The sequence below is a fragment of the Oncorhynchus gorbuscha genome, linkage group LG21 (assembly GCF_021184085.1).
Source record: "Oncorhynchus gorbuscha isolate QuinsamMale2020 ecotype Even-year linkage group LG21, OgorEven_v1.0, whole genome shotgun sequence".
Lineage (NCBI taxonomy): Eukaryota > Metazoa > Chordata > Actinopteri > Salmoniformes > Salmonidae > Oncorhynchus > Oncorhynchus gorbuscha.
In genome coordinates, this window is record NC_060193.1 from 12,141,685 (window position 1) to 12,159,580 (window position 17,896).

Genomic DNA, 17,896 nt, shown 5'->3' on the forward strand with positions numbered 1-17,896 from the left:
AGAGAAAACATTAGTTTCTCCTTTTAGTTTGGGTGGGAATGAGTCCCATCTGGTCCGTCAAGTCTACACCAATACAAAGGACGTATGTAAAAGTCAGGATGGAAATAAACTTTTCATAAACCCTTAAAACATTGAAAAGAACTTCAAAAACAATTATATTCTGTTGCGTGGGTTGTATTAGCAACAACAATGATTACACACATATATAATAATATCACAATGAGTTCTGGTTCCTCCAGAAATGTCCTGTACCTCGGGCCTAAAAAGAGTCCTGCCCGGTAAAGGAGTTCAGTGAACTCAAGTGACTTTTGTCACGCGATGTTTGTCCGTTCGTTCCGTGTAGCGTAAACCCAGTATTAAACATACAATCAATATAACAATTACTTTACCACAGAACCTTAAAGCGGATCAACTCTTAATTAAGTCCTCAACTACCACTAACTACACAAATCACAGTATACATCACATCCAAACAAATGAAATACCGTATACAAAAAGGTGGTAGTCAGTCGGTCAGTCAGACAATCCAATCCGCCAATAGATCTCCAGCGGAGAAAGGCCACGAAGAACGGAGAGGTGTAGTCCAGGGACGCAAAGAGTGGATCCGATCCTGGGTAAACTCTCTTAGGCTACAAAACACACGTTTAACGGCAACAAAACAAACGGAATAGAGAAGCTTCGGAACTGAGGGTTGAACACATCCTCATGCACGTCTCCATCACAACCCCACTTTCGTGCAGCTGATGCTGGCTATTTAATCGGGAATTAAAGGGAAAGCGCCCTATTGGAAGGAGCTGCACTGAGACGGTTCAGAAAAATTCAGGGCCGTCACACACCCCTCCCCTGGAAAAAGCCGACCATTGCCCTGGAAGGCACATCTTGGTCGGGAAACCGAGAAAGGTCTCCTCATCACTTTCCTCTACAAAAAGATTCATTACTTTTTGCAGCTCACGCTCCTCAGCTGAGGAGTCACAGGCCTTAAGGTGCGAGACTTCTGGGTCTGGGAATCCGAGAAAAGTATCCTCACTATCCTCTTCAAAGATATCCAGGACCTTGCGGCGCTCAATCGCCTCCAATTCCTCAGCCGAGGGGTAACAGGCCTTAAGGCGTGAGACATGGACGATGCGCATATCTTCACCTGTGTCCTCTTTCACCACTCGGTAGTTCAAAGGGCCCATCTGCTCCACAATCCTATATGGTCCTTGCCATTTAGGAGCGAGCTTGGCCGAGAAGAATTGTTCAGCTTTCGAGTAAGGATGAGAGCGAAGCCACACCCGATCACGAAGCTGGAACTGCATGTCTCGTCTGTTCTTATCATAATTTCTCTTCTGCTTGAGTCGAGCCTGGATCATGTTCTTTGAGACAAGAGCTCTCAAGTCATGGAGATGGCCTACCTGGTCATAGCAAGCAGCGTCTGGAGTAAGCTGCTGGGGCTGTAGCACCATATCCAAGGGTCCTCGGAGAGGATGACTTAGGTTCAGCTCTGCAGGTGTGACTCCAGTGGACTCTTGCACAGCAGAATTCAGGGCAAATCGAAACTCATGAAGGTGCTTGTCCCAGTGTTTGTGCTGGGTCGCTACATAGGAAGCAATCATTGTCTTCAAGGTTCGATTTACTCTCTCAGTGAGATTGGTCTGTGGGTGATAGGCCGTGGTCAACTTCTGCCTCAGGTTCCATCTTTGGCAGGTCTCCTCAAAGAGATCAGAGACAAATTGGGAACCTCGATCAGACAGGATGTAATCAGGCACTCCCCAGCGAGTCAGGATCTCTTTCGTAAGGATGTTAGAGACGGTCCTTGCTGTGGCCTGACGCAAGGAAAAGAGTTCCACCCACTTTGAATAGTAATCAACAAAAACAAGTATGTACACATTCTGATTGGAGCTTCTAGGAAATGGACCCATCAAATCCATTCCTAACATTTCCCAAGGTCGGGTAACCACCGTTTGCTGCAACATGCCAGCAGGCTTTCTACCTTCTGGTTTGTACATTTGACAAACCTGACAATTTCGGATGTGTGACTTCACATCCATGCTCAGATGTGGCCAGTAGAGTAACGCTTGCAACCGCTTGTAGGTTTTGAACCTGCCCAAATGACCAGCTAATGGGTCTTCATGGAAATGTTGAAGCAGTTGTAGGCGTAGAGTGTCCGGTATGTACATTTGGTAGAGTGTTCTGTGAGGTAGTTGTACGACTCGGTAGACTTTATCTTCAATGATGGTCAGCTTTGTGGTAGGATTGACCATCTTTTCTCCATCTTCCAGGATAGTCTGGTACAAAGCCTGTACTTCTGGATCATCCTGTTGAGCTTTCCATATTGCCTCATCAGAGATGGGAAAGTCTGTTTTGGGCGAGTCTCGACTGCTTGACAGGACAGTAGCACATGTAAGATCAGGGCCACCGTTATCACAAGTAGGAGCTCTGGACAAGGCATCTGGAACAGTGTTGTATTTTCCTTTCCTGTATTCCACTGCAAATGTGAACTCTTGCAACCGTAGAGCCCATCTTATGAGTCTGGTGCTTGGTTTGTTGGTCTTGAACACCCACACAAGGGAGGAATGGTCAGTGACCACAGTGAAGTGTCTTCCCTCCAAGTAGTACCTCCACTTTTCCAAAGCCCAGACCACTGCAAGGCACTCTTGCTCTGTTGTGGAGTAGTTCCGTTCTGCTCCATTCAATGTCCGACTGGCGAATGCTAGCACTTCTTCAGTGCCAAGTCCAGTCTGTTGGACTAGGACAGCACCAAGTCCAACATCACTTGCATCAGTGTAAACAACAAAAGGGCAATCAAAGTTGGGATGACCTAAAATGGGAGGTGTGACGAGATGTCGTTTCAGGGTTTCAAAGGAAGTCTGGCACTCTGCCGTCCATTGGAATTTCGCTCCTTTTCGCTTCATCGCGTTGAGGGGTTCTGCCACCTGGGAGAAGTTCGACACAAACCGATGGTACCATCCAGCCATACCAAGGAACCGTTGTAGGGCCTTGAGTGTGGTTGGCACAGGGAAGTCTTGTACAGCCTTTGTCTTTTCAGGATCCACATGAATGCCGTCGAAAGACACAATATGGCCAAGGAACTTCAGGGAGGTTTGGCAGAAGTTGCTCTTCTTCATATTTAAGGTCAGACCAGCTTCTCTTAGCTTGTCCAACACTGCTTGAAGATCTTGAAAGTGTCTTTCTCTGTTCTGAGAGTAGATAATTATATCGTCCAGGTAGACGAAACAGATCTTCCCTTTGAGCTCACCTAACGCAATCTCCATGAGTCTTTGGAAAGTGGCAGGGGCATTCTTTAATCCAAAGGGCATCACCTTAAAGGAAAACAAGCCCTCAGCACAGACAAAAGCAGTCTTGTCCTTGCTTTCCTGGTCCATCTCAACCTGCCAATAACCACTATTGAGGTCAAGGGTAGTGAACACAACAGCGCCAGACAATGACTCCAGGATCTCATGGATGGTAGGAAGAGGATAGGCATCAGTCTGAGAAACATTGTTGGTCTTCCTATAGTCCACACAAAATCTAAGACCACCAGTCTTTTTTGGGATGAGGACAACAGGAGCAGCCCAGGGAGAGGAGGAACGTTCTATTATATCTTGTGCTAACATATCATTTATGAGTCCCTTTTGGATGATTAGCTTCGCTGGGGACAAACGATATGGCTTTTGCTTGATCGGCATTTCCTGTGTAAGGAATATTTTGTGCTTCAGGAGCCCGGTGCGTCCTAGCTTTGAAGTACATACATCATCATTATTCTGCAGCTGTTCCAACAGCCTTAACTCCTCTGGCTGTTCCAGCTGAGCTCTTCTCACAGCCTGTAAAAGGAGATCGTCAGAAGGATTATCGAGGGTTAGTGATACCGGAGCAATGGCAGAGAAGACTGCCACATTTGAACCCCAATCATGTAACTTTTTAGCTTCTGATTGGTGCGGTATTAACTGAAAGGAAGGGGATGTCGATGGGGGCGTAGGCAGTGACTCTTGGGGTTTCAGCTCTGGTTAAAGCACCCAGAGAAGGATGGTCATTGCTGCGAAGAGAGTTAGGTGTGTTGGCCTGTTGTGATTTGTGGTTTCTGGAAGGGTTTACTTGATACGGTCTTGGACATCTAGCTGAAGAATGTCCCTTTTGGCTACATCTCCAACAGAACATGAGAGAGGTCTTGGCTGGAGACTCTGGCTGTTGTTGATGGTCTGTCTTGTGCAACTGTTTGGGTGTCTGTTTCTTTCTCTGGTCATATTGCTGTTGGCATTCTCTGTCCTTCTCAAACTGCTGTCCCAAGCGAACCAGTCCATCGACAGTGGTGACTGTAGCATGGCCTTGTCTTGGCTGTTCAGAGGTGCCAGCTTGGCCCTCAGTGGTCTGAACAGAAGTGGACACCAGAGAAACTCTGTGTAAGGAGTTGTGCCTAATGGAGGCCATGTCCACAGACACGTCATCCAACATTTTAACACAATTAGAGAGTTCTCTCTGCAAGTGGCCTACAGTGTTAACCATGGGAGAAAAAACAGAATTAACGTCCTTGAGGACCTCAGTGTGGTGATGTTGCAGGCGCCATTGGAGAGTGGCAGTGAGTTGGTTTCGTTGGTAGTCAAACTGCCTGTCCAGGGCACCAGTAATTTCCCGTCTTCCACTCTCACTGAGCTCTGTCAGCATGTGGGTTAGAGTGCTCAGTGAGTTTCTGAATTCCATGGCACTCTGTTGTTGCTCTTCCCTCAGACATTTGAAATTATGGTGGATAAGAGTTTGGAGATGTTGTTGAGTCCGACGAATATCAAGGATGTCACCTTGAAGTTGTAAGACTACAACCTCTGGAGATAAACCAGACAATGGAGGAAGGTTGGGTGTCAGAGGGAGGGCTAGCTCAGTACTTCCACACAGATCCATGTCAATAAGTGAGTAACTGGTTAGACCTCCTGTGGCCTGTGGCTCAGGCCGGGCATTCAGATTCCCAGGGCTCTGGCCCAAAGCAACTCCATTATCTCCATTCACATTATGATTTGCGTTGTCAGCTTGATGGTCAGAATGGCCCTGTGTAATTCCCATTGACAGGTATGACATGGATGAGCACATTATCTTGGGGTGAATCCATTGTTTTAATTCCACACAAAATATTTGCTTTGGTTAGTTCTCAATGTTGAGCTGTCCCATCTGGGGTGCCATTTTTTATGTAACGGTTTTGACTTGAGGTTATTATTTATAGGGGTGCCAGGTAGGTTGTGCCTACCAGAGAAAACATTAGTTTCTCCTTTTAGTTTGGGTGGGAATGAGTCCCATCTGGTCCGTCAAGTCTACACCAATACAAAGGACGTATGTAAAAGTCAGGATGGAAATAAACTTTTCATAAACCCTTAAAACATTGAAAAGAACTTCAAAAACAATTATATTCTGTTGCGTGGGTTGTATTAGCAACAACAATGATTACACACATATATAATAATATCACAATGAGTTCTGGTTCCTCCAGAAATGTCCTGTACCTCGGGCCTAAAAAGAGTCCTGCCCGGTAAAGGAGTTCAGTGAACTCAAGTGACTTTTGTCACGCGATGTTTGTCCGTTCGTTCCGTGTAGCGTAAACCCAGTATTAAACATACAATCAATATAACAATTACTTTACCACAGAACCTTAAAGCGGATCAACTCTTAATTAAGTCCTCAACTACCACTAACTACACAAATCACAGTATACATCACATCCAAACAAATGAAATACCGTATACAAAAAGGTGGTAGTCAGTCAGACAATCCAATCCGCCAATAGATCTCCAGCGGAGAAAGGCCACGACGGAGAAGTGTAGTCCAGGGACGCAAAGAGTGGATCCGATCCTGGGTAAACTCTCTTAGGCTACAAAACACACGTTTAACGGCAACAAAACAAACGGAATAGAGAAGCTTCGGAACTGAGGGTTGAACACATCTTCATGCACGTCTCCATCACAACCCCACTTTCGTGCAGCTGATGCTGGCTATTTAATCGGGAATTAAAGGGAAAGCGCCCTATTGGAAGGAGCTGCACTGAGACGGTTCAGAAAAATTCAGGGCCGTCACAACACACACACACAGACAGACAGACAGACAGACAGACAGACAGACAGACAGACAGACAGACAGACAGACAGACAGACAGACAGACAGACAGACAGACAGACAGACAGACAGACACAGACAGACAGACAGACAGACAGACAGACAGACACACAGACAGACAGACAGACAGACAGACAGACAGACAGACAGACAGACAGACAGACAGACAGACAGACAGACAGACAGACAGACAGACAGACAGACAGACAGACAGACAGACAGACAGACAGACAGACAGACAGACAGACAGACAGACAGACAGACACAGACAGACAGATACACACACACAGACAGACAGATACACACACACACAGACACACTGTAACGGTTTTGACTTGAGGTTATTATTTATAGGGGTGCCAGGTAGGTTGTGCCTACCAGAGAAAACATTAGTTTCTCCTTTTAGTTTGGGTGGGAATGAGTCCCATCTGGTCCGTCAAGTCTACACCAATACAAAGGACGTATGTAAAAGTCAGGATGGAAATAAACTTTTCATAAACCCTTAAAACATTGAAAAGAACTTCAAAAACAATTATATTCTGTTGCGTGGGTTGTATTAGCAACAACAATGATTACACACATATATAATAATATCACAATGAGTTCTGGTTCCTCCAGAAATGTCCTGTACCTCGGGCCTAAAAAGAGTCCTGCCCGGTAAAGGAGTTCAGTGAACTCAAGTGACTTTTGTCACGCGATGTTTGTCCGTTCGTTCCGTGTAGCGTAAACCCAGTATTAAACATACAATCAATATAACAATTACTTTACCACAGAACCTTAAAGCGGATCAACTCTTAATTAAGTCCTCAACTACCACTAACTACACAAATCACAGTATACATCACATCCAAACAAATGAAATACCGTATACAAAAAGGTGGTAGTCAGTCGGTCAGTCAGACAATCCAATCCGCCAATAGATCTCCAGCGGAGAAAGGCCACGAAGAACGGAGAGGTGTAGTCCAGGGACGCAAAGAGTGGATCCGATCCTGGGTAAACTCTCTTAGGCTACAAAACACACGTTTAACGGCAACAAAACAAACGGAATAGAGAAGCTTCGGAACTGAGGGTTGAACACATCCTCATGCACGTCTCCATCACAACCCCACTTTCGTGCAGCTGATGCTGGCTATTTAATCGGGAATTAAAGGGAAAGCGCCCTATTGGAAGGAGCTGCACTGAGACGGTTCAGAAAAATTCAGGGCCGTCACACACCCCCCCCTGGAAAAAGCCGACCATTGCCCTGGAAGGCACATCTTGGTCGGGGAAACCGAGAAAGGTCTCCTCATCACTTTCCTCTACAAAAAGATTCATTACTTTTTGCAGCTCACGCTCCTCAGCTGAGGAGTCACAGGCCTTAAGGTGCGAGACTTCTGGGTCTGGGAATCCGAGAAAAGTATCCTCACTATCCTCTTCAAAGATATCCAGGACCTTGCGGCGCTCAATCGCCTCAATTCCTCAGCCGAGGGGTAACAGGCCTTAAGGCGTGAGACATGGACGATGCGCATATCTTCACCTGTGTCCTCTTTCACCACTCGGTAGTTCAAAGGGCCCATCTGCTCCACAATCCTATATGGTCCTTGCCATTTAGGAGCGAGCTTGGCCGAGAAGAATTGTTCAGCTTTCGAGTAAGGATGAGAGCGAAGCCACACCCGATCACGAAGCTGGAACTGCATGTCTCGTCTGTTCTTATCATAATTTCTCTTCTGCTTGAGTCGAGCCTGGATCATGTTCTTTGAGACAAGAGCTCTCAAGTCATGGAGATGGCCTACCTGGTCATAGCAAGCAGCGTCTGGAGTAAGCTGCTGGGGCTGTAGCACCATATCCAAGGGTCCTCGGAGAGGATGACTTAGGTTCAGCTCTGCAGGTGTGACTCCAGTGGACTCTTGCACAGCAGAATTCAGGGCAAATCGAAACTCATGAAGGTGCTTGTCCCAGTGTTTGTGCTGGGTCGCTACATAGGAAGCAATCATTGTCTTCAAGGTTCGATTTACTCTCTCAGTGAGATTGGTCTGTGGGTGATAGGCCGTGGTCAACTTCTGCCTCAGGTTCCATCTTTGGCAGGTCTCCTCAAAGAGATCAGAGACAAATTGGGAACCTCGATCAGACAGGATGTAATCAGGCACTCCCCAGCGAGTCAGGATCTCTTTCGTAAGGATGTTAGAGACGGTCCTTGCTGTGGCCTGACGCAAGGAAAAGAGTTCCACCCACTTTGAATAGTAATCAACAAAAACAAGTATGTACACATTCTGATTGGAGCTTCTAGGAAATGGACCCATCAAATCCACTCCTAACATTTCCCAAGGTCGGGTAACCACCGTTTGCTGCAACATGCCAGCAGGCTTTCTACCTTCTGGTTTGTACATTTGACAAACCTGACAATTTCGGATGTGTGACTTCACATCCATGCTCAGATGTGGCCAGTAGAGTAACGCTTGCAACCGCTTGTAGGTTTTGAACCTGCCCAAATGACCAGCTAATGGGTCTTCATGGAAATGTTGAAGCAGTTGTAGGCGTAGAGTGTCCGGTATGTACATTTGGTAGAGTGTTCTGTGAGGTAGTTGTACGACTCGGTAGACTTTATCTTCAATGATGGTCAGCTTTGTGGTAGGATTGACCATCTTTTCTCCATCTTCCAGGATAGTCTGGTACAAAGCCTGTACTTCTGGATCATCCTGTTGAGCTTTCCATATTGCCTCATCAGAGATGGGAAAGTCTGTTTTGGGCGAGTCTCGACTGCTTGACAGGACAGTAGCACATGTAAGATCAGGGCCACCGTTATCACAAGTAGGAGCTCTGGACAAGGCATCTGGAACAGTGTTGTATTTTCCTTTCCTGTATTCCACTGCAAATGTGAACTCTTGCAACCGTAGAGCCCATCTTATGAGTCTGGTGCTTGGTTTGTTGGTCTTGAACACCCACACAAGGGAGGAATGGTCAGTGACCACAGTGAAGTGTCTTCCCTCCAAGTAGTACCTCCACTTTTCCAAAGCCCAGACCACTGCAAGGCACTCTTGCTCTGTTGTGGAGTAGTTCCGTTCTGCTCCATTCAATGTCCGACTGGCGAATGCTAGCACTTCTTCAGTGCCAAGTCCAGTCTGTTGGACTAGGACAGCACCAAGTCCAACATCACTTGCATCAGTGTAAACAACAAAAGGGCAATCAAAGTTGGGATGACCTAAAATGGGAGGTGTGACGAGATGTCGTTTCAGGGTTTCAAAGGAAGTCTGGCACTCTGCCGTCCATTGGAATTTCGCTCCTTTTCGCTTCATCGCGTTGAGGGGTTCTGCCACCTGGGAGAAGTTCGACACAAACCGATGGTACCATCCAGCCATACCAAGGAACCGTTGTAGGGCCTTGAGTGTGGTTGGCACAGGGAAGTCTTGTACAGCCTTTGTCTTTTCAGGATCCACATGAATGCCGTCGAAAGACACAATATGGCCAAGGAACTTCAGGGAGGTTTGGCAGAAGTTGCTCTTCTTCATATTTAAGGTCAGACCAGCTTCTCTTAGCTTGTCCAACACTGCTTGAAGATCTTGAAAGTGTCTTTCTCTGTTCTGAGAGTAGATAATTATATCGTCCAGGTAGACGAAACAGATCTTCCCTTTGAGCTCACCTAACGCAATCTCCATGAGTCTTTGGAAAGTGGCAGGGGCATTCTTTAATCCAAAGGGCATCACCTTAAAGGAAAACAAGCCCTCAGCACAGACAAAAGCAGTCTTGTCCTTGCTTTCCTGGTCCATCTCAACCTGCCAATAACCACTATTGAGGTCAAGGGTAGTGAACACAACAGCGCCAGACAATGACTCCAGGATCTCATGGATGGTAGGAAGAGGATAGGCATCAGTCTGAGAAACATTGTTGGTCTTCCTATAGTCCACACAAAATCTAAGACCACCAGTCTTTTTTGGGATGAGGAAAACAGGAGCAGCCCAGGGAGAGGAGGAACGTTCTATTATATCTTGTGCTAACATATCATTTATGAGTCCCTTTTGGATGATTAGCTTCGCTGGGGACAAACGATATGGCTTTTGCTTGATCGGCATTTCCTGTGTAAGGAATATTTTGTGCTTCAGGAGCCCGGTGCGTCCTAGCTTTGAAGTACATACATCATCATTATTCTGCAGCTGTTCCAACAGCCTTAACTCCTCTGGCTGTTCCAGCTGAGCTCTTCTCACAGCCTGTAAAAGGAGATCGTCAGAAGGATTATCGAGGGTTAGTGATACCGGAGCAATGGCAGAGAAGACTGCCACATTTGAACCCCAATCATGTAACTTTTTAGCTTCTGATTGGTGCGGTATTAACTGAAAGGAAGGGGATGTCGATGGGGGCGTAGGCAGTGACTCTTGGGGTTTCAGCTCTGGTTAAAGCACCCAGAGAAGGATGGTCATTGCTGCGAAGAGAGTTGGGTGTGTTGGCCTGTTGTGATTTGTGGTTTCTGGAAGGGTTTACTTGATACGGTCTTGGACATCTAGCTGAAGAATGTCCCTTTTGGCTACATCTCCAACAGAACATGAGAGAGGTCTTGGCTGGAGACTCTGGCTGTTGTTGATGGTCTGTCTTGTGCAACTGTTTGGGTGTCTGTTTCTTTCTCTGGTCATATTGCTGTTGGCATTCTCTGTCCTTCTCAAACTGCTGTCCCAAGCGAACCAGTCCATCGACAGTGGTGACTGTAGCATGGCCTTGTCTTGGCTGTTCAGAGGTGCCAGCTTGGCCCTCAGTGGTCTGAACAGAAGTGGACACCAGAGAAACTCTGTGTAAGGAGTTGTGCCTAATGGAGGCCATGTCCACAGACACGTCATCCAACATTTTAACACAATTAGAGAGTTCTCTCTGCAAGTGGCCTACAGTGTTAACCATGGGAGAAAAAACAGAATTAACGTCCTTGAGGACCTCAGTGTGGTGATGTTGCAGGCGCCATTGGAGAGTGGCAGTGAGTTGGTTTCGTTGGTAGTCAAACTGCCTGTCCAGGGCACCAGTAATTTCCGTCTTCCACTCTCACTGAGCTCTGTCAGCATGTGGGTTAGAGTGCTCAGTGAGTTTCTGAATTCCATGGCACTCTGTTGTTGCTCTTCCCTCAGACATTTGAAATTATGGTGGATAAGAGTTTGGAGATGTTGTTGAGTCCGACGAATATCAAGGATGTCACCTTGAAGTTGTAAGACTACAACCTCTGGAGATAAACCAGACAATGGAGGAAGGTTGGGTGTCAGAGGGGGGGCTAGCTCAGTACTTCCACACAGATCCATGTCAATAAGTGAGTAACTGGTTAGACCTCCTGTGGCTCAGGCCGGGCATTCAGATTCCCAGGGCTCTGGCCCAAAGCAACTCCATTATCTCCATTCACATTATGATTTGCGTTGTCAGCTTGATGGTCAGAATGGCCCTGTGTAATTCCCATTGACAGGTATGACATGGATGAGCACATTATCTTGGGGTGAATCCATTGTTTTAATTCCACACAAAATATTTGCTTTGGTTAGTTCTCAATGTTGAGCTGTCCCATCTGGGGTGCCATTTTTTATGTAACGGTTTTGACTTGAGGTTATTATTTATAGGGGTGCCAGGTAGGTTGTGCCTACCAGAGAAAACATTAGTTTCTCCTTTTAGTTTGGGTGGGAATGAGTCCCATCTGGTCCGTCAAGTCTACACCAATACAAAGGACGTATGTAAAAGTCAGGATGGAAATAAACTTTTCATAAACCCTTAAAACATTGAAAAGAACTTCAAAAACAATTATATTCTGTTGCGTGGGTTGTATTAGCAACAACAATGATTACACACATATATAATAATATCACAATGAGTTCTGGTTCCTCCAGAAATGTCCTGTACCTCGGGCCTAAAAGAGTCCTGCCCGGTAAAGGAGTTCAGTGAACTCAAGTGACTTTTGTCACGCGATGTTTGTCCGTTCGTTCCGTGTAGCGTAAACCCAGTATTAAACATACAATCAATATAACAATTACTTTACCACAGAACCTTAAAGCGGATCAACTCTTAATTAAGTCCTCAACTACCACTAACTACACAAATCACAGTATACATCACATCCAAACAAATGAAATACCGTATACAAAAAGGTGGTAGTCAGTCGGTCAGTCAGACAATCCAATCCGCCAATAGATCTCCAGCGGAGAAAGGCCACGAAGAACGGAGAGGTGTAGTCCAGGGACGCAAAGAGTGGATCCGATCCTGGGTAAACTCTCTTAGGCTACAAAACACACGTTTAACGGCAACAAAACAAACGGAATAGAGAAGCTTCGGAACTGAGGGTTGAACACATCCTCATGCACGTCTCCATCACAACCCCACTTTCGTGCAGCTGATGCTGGCTATTTAATCGGGAATTAAAGGGAAAGCGCCCTATTGGAAGGAGCTGCACTGAGACGGTTCAGAAAAATTCAGGGCCGTCACACACCCCCTCCCCTGGAAAAAGCCGACCATTGCCCTGGAAGGCACATCTTGGTCGGGGAAACCGAGAAAGGTCTCCTCATCACTTTCCTCTACAAAAAGATTCATTACTTTTTGCAGCTCACGCTCCTCAGCTGAGGAGTCACAGGCCTTAAGGTGCGAGACTTCTGGGTCTGGGAATCCGAGAAAAGTATCCTCACTATCCTCTTCAAAGATATCCAGGACCTTGCGGCGCTCAATCGCCTCCAATTCCTCAGCCGAGGGGTAACAGGCCTTAAGGCGTGAGACATGGACGATGCGCATATCTTCACCTGTGTCCTCTTTCACCACTCGGTAGTTCAAAGGGCCCATCTGCTCCACAATCCTATATGGTCCTTGCCATTTAGGAGCGAGCTTGGCCGAGAAGAATTGTTCAGCTTTCGAGTAAGGATGAGAGCGAAGCCACACCCGATCACGAAGCTGGAACTGCATGTCTCGTCTGTTCTTATCATAATTTCTCTTCTGCTTGAGTCGAGCCTGGATCATGTTCTTTGAGACAAGAGCTCTCAAGTCATGGAGATGGCCTACCTGGTCATAGCAAGCAGCGTCTGGAGTAAGCTGCTGGGGCTGTAGCACCATATCCAAGGGTCCTCGGAGAGGATGACTTAGGTTCAGCTCTGCAGGTGTGACTCCAGTGGACTCTTGCACAGCAGAATTCAGGGCAAATCGAAACTCATGAAGGTGCTTGTCCCAGTGTTTGTGCTGGGTCGCTACATAGGAAGCAATCATTGTCTTCAAGGTTCGATTTACTCTCTCAGTGAGATTGGTCTGTGGGTGATAGGCCGTGGTCAACTTCTGCCTCAGGTTCCATCTTTGGCAGGTCTCCTCAAAGAGATCAGAGACAAATTGGGAACCTCGATCAGACAGGATGTAATCAGGCACTCCCCAGCGAGTCAGGATCTCTTTCGTAAGGATGTTAGAGACGGTCCTTGCTGTGGCCTGACGCAAGGAAAAGAGTTCCACCCACTTTGAATAGTAATCAACAAAAACAAGTATGTACACATTCTGATTGGAGCTTCTAGGAAATGGACCCATCAAATCCACTCCTAACATTTCCCAAGGTCGGGTAACCACCGTTTGCTGCAACATGCCAGCAGGCTTTCTACCTTCTGGTTTGTACATTTGACAAACCTGACAATTTCGGATGTGTGACTTCACATCCATGCTCAGATGTGGCCAGTAGAGTAACGCTTGCAACCGCTTGTAGGTTTTGAACCTGCCCAAATGACCAGCTAATGGGTCTTCATGGAAATGTTGAAGCAGTTGTAGGCGTAGAGTGTCCGGTATGTACATTTGGTAGAGTGTTCTGTGAGGTAGTTGTACGACTCGGTAGACTTTATCTTCAATGATGGTCAGCTTTGTGGTAGGATTGACCATCTTTTCTCCATCTTCCAGGATAGTCTGGTACAAAGCCTGTACTTCTGGATCATCCTGTTGAGCTTTCCATATTGCCTCATCAGAGATGGGAAAGTCTGTTTTGGGCGAGTCTCGACTGCTTGACAGGACAGTAGCACATGTAAGATCAGGGCCACCGTTATCACAAGTAGGAGCTCTGGACAAGGCATCTGGAACAGTGTTGTATTTTCCTTTCCTGTATTCCACTGCAAATGTGAACTCTTGCAACCGTAGAGCCCATCTTATGAGTCTGGTGCTTGGTTTGTTGGTCTTGAACACCCACACAAGGGAGGAATGGTCAGTGACCACAGTGAAGTGTCTTCCTCCAAGTAGTACCTCCACTTTTCCAAAGCCCAGACCACTGCAAGGCACTCTTGCTCTGTTGTGGAGTAGTTCCGTTCTGCTCCATTCAATGTCCGACTGGCGAATGCTAGCACTTCTTCAGTGCCAAGTCCAGTCTGTTGGACTAGGACAGCACCAAGTCCAACATCACTTGCATCAGTGTAAACAACAAAAGGGCAATCAAAGTTGGGATGACCTAAAATGGGAGGTGTGACGAGATGTCGTTTCAGGGTTTCAAAGGAAGTCTGGCACTCTGCCGTCCATTGGAATTTCGCTCCTTTTCGCTTCATCGCGTTGAGGGGTTCTGCCACCTGGGAGAAGTTCGACACAAACCGATGGTACCATCCAGCCATACCAAGGAACCGTTGTAGGGCCTTGAGTGTGGTTGGCACAGGGAAGTCTTGTACAGCCTTTGTCTTTTCAGGATCCACATGAATGCCGTCGAAAGACACAATATGGCCAAGGAACTTCAGGGAGGTTTGGCAGAAGTTGCTCTTCTTCATATTTAAGGTCAGACCAGCTTCTCTTAGCTTGTCCAACACTGCTTGAAGATCTTGAAAGTGTCTTTCTCTGTTCTGAGAGTAGATAATTATATCGTCCAGGTAGACGAAACAGATCTTCCCTTTGAGCTCACCTAACGCAATCTCCATGAGTCTTTGGAAAGTGGCAGGGGCATTCTTTAATCCAAAGGGCATCACCTTAAAGGAAAACAAGCCCTCAGCACAGACAAAAGCAGTCTTGTCCTTGCTTTCCTGGTCCATCTCAACCTGCCAATAACCACTATTGAGGTCAAGGGTAGTGAACACAACAGCGCCAGACAATGACTCCAGGATCTCATGGATGGTAGGAAGAGGATAGGCATCAGTCTGAGAAACATTGTTGGTCTTCCTATAGTCCACACAAAATCTAAGACCACCAGTCTTTTTTGGGATGAGGAAAACAGGAGCAGCCCAGGGAGAGGAGGAACGTTCTATTATATCTTGTGCTAACATATCATTTATGAGTCCCTTTTGGATGATTAGCTTCGCTGGGGACAAACGATATGGCTTTTGCTTGATCGGCATTTCCTGTGTAAGGAATATTTTGTGCTTCAGGAGCCCGGTGCGTCCTAGCTTTGAAGTACATACATCATCATTATTCTGCAGCTGTTCCAACAGCCTTAACTCCTCTGGCTGTTCCAGCTGAGCTCTTCTCACAGCCTGTAAAAGGAGATCGTCAGAAGGATTATCGAGGGTTAGTGATACCGGAGCAATGGCAGAGAAGACTGCCACATTTGAACCCCAATCATGTAACTTTTTAGCTTCTGATTGGTGCGGTATTAACTGAAAGGAAGGGGATGTCGATGGGGGCGTAGGCAGTGACTCTTGGGGTTTCAGCTCTGGTTAAAGCACCCAGAGAAGGATGGTCATTGCTGCGAAGAGAGTTGGGTGTGTTGGCCTGTTGTGATTTGTGGTTTCTGGAAGGGTTTACTTGATACGGTCTTGGACATCTAGCTGAAGAATGTCCCTTTTGGCTACATCTCCAACAGAACATGAGAGAGGTCTTGGCTGGAGACTCTGGCTGTTGTTGATGGTCTGTCTTGTGCAACTGTTTGGGTGTCTGTTTCTTTCTCTGGTCATATTGCTGTTGGCATTCTCTGTCCTTCTCAAACTGCTGTCCCAAGCGAACCAGTCCATCGACAGTGGTGACTGTAGCATGGCCTTGTCTTGGCTGTTCAGAGGTGCCAGCTTGGCCCTCAGTGGTCTGAACAGAAGTGGACACCAGAGAAACTCTGTGTAAGGAGTTGTGCCTAATGGAGGCCATGTCCACAGACACGTCATCCAACATTTTAACACAATTAGAGAGTTCTCTCTGCAAGTGGCCTACAGTGTTAACCATGGGAGAAAAACAGAATTAACGTCCTTGAGGACCTCAGTGTGGTGATGTTGCAGGCGCCATTGGAGAGTGGCAGTGAGTTGGTTTCGTTGGTAGTCAAACTGCCTGTCCAGGGCACCAGTAATTTCCCGTCTTCCACTCTCACTGAGCTCTGTCAGCATGTGGGTTAGAGTGCTCAGTGAGTTTCTGAATTCCATGGCACTCTGTTGTTGCTCTTCCCTCAGACATTTGAAATTATGGTGGATAAGAGTTTGGAGATGTTGTTGAGTCCGACGAATATCAAGGATGTCACCTTGAAGTTGTAAGACTACAACCTCTGGAGATAAACCAGACAATGGAGGAAGGTTGGGTGTCAGAGGGGGGGCTAGCTCAGTACTTCCACACAGATCCATGTCAATAAGTGAGTAACTGGTTAGACCTCCTGTGGCTCAGGCCGGGCATTCAGATTCCCAGGGCTCTGGCCCAAAGCAACTCCATTATCTCCATTCACATTATGATTTGCGTTGTCAGCTTGATGGTCAGAATGGCCCTGTGTAATTCCCATTGACAGGTATGACATGGATGAGCACATTATCTTGGGGTGAATCCATTGTTTTAATTCCACACAAAATATTTGCTTTGGTTAGTTCTCAATGTTGAGCTGTCCCATCTGGGGTGCCATTTTTTATGTAACGGTTTTGACTTGAGGTTATTATTTATAGGGGTGCCAGGTAGGTTGTGCCTACCAGAGAAAACATTAGTTTCTCCTTTTAGTTTGGGTGGGAATGAGTCCCATCTGGTCCGTCAAGTCTACACCAATACAAAGGACGTATGTAAAAGTCAGGATGGAAATAAACTTTTCATAAACCCTTAAAACATTGAAAAGAACTTCAAAAACAATTATATTCTGTTGCGTGGGTTGTATTAGCAACAACAATGATTACACACATATATAATAATATCACAATGAGTTCTGGTTCCTCCAGAAATGTCCTGTACCTCGGGCCTAAAAAGAGTCCTGCCCGGTAAAGGAGTTCAGTGAACTCAAGTGACTTTTGTCACGCGATGTTTGTCCGTTCGTTCCGTGTAGCGTAAACCCAGTATTAAACATACAATCAATATAACAATTACTTTACCACAGAACCTTAAAGCGGATCAACTCTTAATTAAGTCCTCAACTACCACTAACTACACAAATCACAGTATACATCACATCCAAACAAATGAAATACCGTATACAAAAAGGTGGTAGTCAGTCAGACAATCCAATCCGCCAATAGATCTCCAGCGGAGAAAGGCCACGACGGAGAAGTGTAGTCCAGGGACGCAAAGAGTGGATCCGATCCTGGGTAAACTCTCTTAGGCTACAAAACACACGTTTAACGGCAACAAAACAAACGGAATAGAGAAGCTTGAACTGAGGGTTGAACACATCTTCATGCACGTCTCCATCACAACCCCACTTTCGTGCAGCTGATGCTGGCTATTTAATCGGGAATTAAAGGAAAGCGCCTATTGGAAGGAGCTGCACTGAGACGGTTCAGAAAAATTCAGGGCCGTCACAACACACACACACAGACAGACAGACAGACAGACAGACAGACAGACAGACAGATACACACACAGACAGACAGACAGACAGACAGACAGACAGACAGACAGACAGACAGACAGACAGACAGACAGACAGACAGACAGACAGACAGACAGACAGATACACACACAGACAGACAGACAGACAGACAGATACACACACACAGACAGACAGACAGACAGATACACA

The 17,896-nt window shown here is 46.4% G+C and overlaps 1 protein-coding gene across 2 annotated transcripts in view; it reads left to right on the plus strand.

The window, feature by feature from the left end:
* Positions 1–17,896, plus strand: part of LOC124008344 (myotubularin-related protein 1-like) — a 79,277-nt gene that overhangs the window by 39,964 nt on the left and 21,417 nt on the right. The window lies entirely within an intron of this gene.